Source organism: Lissotriton vulgaris, chromosome 1_1, assembly GCF_964263255.1.
Source record: "Lissotriton vulgaris chromosome 1_1, aLisVul1.2, whole genome shotgun sequence".
NCBI classification, from domain to species: domain Eukaryota; kingdom Metazoa; phylum Chordata; class Amphibia; order Caudata; family Salamandridae; genus Lissotriton; species Lissotriton vulgaris.
The window spans coordinates 1,460,793,892-1,460,794,781 of record NC_141685.1 but is presented as its reverse complement, the minus strand read 5'-3'; positions in this window follow the sequence as shown (position 1 = coordinate 1,460,794,781).

Below are 890 nucleotides of genomic sequence, written 5' to 3'. Positions count from 1 at the left end.
GCGCAAGTATGCATCCCTGGCGGATGCCTTTTTTTATTGGGAATTTAGAGGTACTCTCTCCCTGACTGCCAAAGCGAACCTTAGCACCGGCCCCCCTATATAACTCTTTTATAAAGTTGAGTAGGCTCATGGCAACACCCAGCCGGGTAAGCGTTTCCCATAAAATATCATGGCTCAGGCAATCGAACGCCGAGCTTAGGTCAATGAATACTAAAAACAACTTATCCCCTTTTGCAACCACGTGCTTCCCAATAATTGTAGCTAGGTTCAGTCCTTGTTCCACTAACCCTTTTTTAAAACCATATTGGTACTTAAGTACTGCTAGAGGCTGTGGTAAAATATTGTCCCTAGATGTGCTAAAAATAGAAGCTCTGTTCTTTATGAATGGTTCTACTGTGAGCAGAGTACGTGTGCCAAAAAAAAAAATATTTTGGAATTTGGAAAAAATAATTTCGTTTTCAGGGGAAAAAATAGTTCCAAATGTTTTCAGTAGCTTTTGATTTTTAAAGCTGAAGGCCGAATTCAGAGTTCATGGGAACGCTGTGTGCCGGTTTGCTTAAAAGCTATTCTTTTGGTTCAGGGGAGAACATGACTTCAGATAGATGCGCAAAAAAAGTCTACAGCTTCAGGTGAAAGTTCGACCATGGTTGAAAAGGCTGTCACTGGGCAGTTGTGAGAAGGATTGCTATCATCGATTTCAGGATCAGCAATGCTCACAGAAGGTCGTACCTGGGTGATGTTGCTCTCATTTCTTGCTTCACTGCCACCACCTAATCGTAGTGCAGAAGTCTCAACGAATGCCGTCATCAGGATTGGTAACTGCTGGGGACAACACGATGCATGAGCCGTTACAGGACTTAGCAAAGTATCGATATCCATTGGTACTGCCG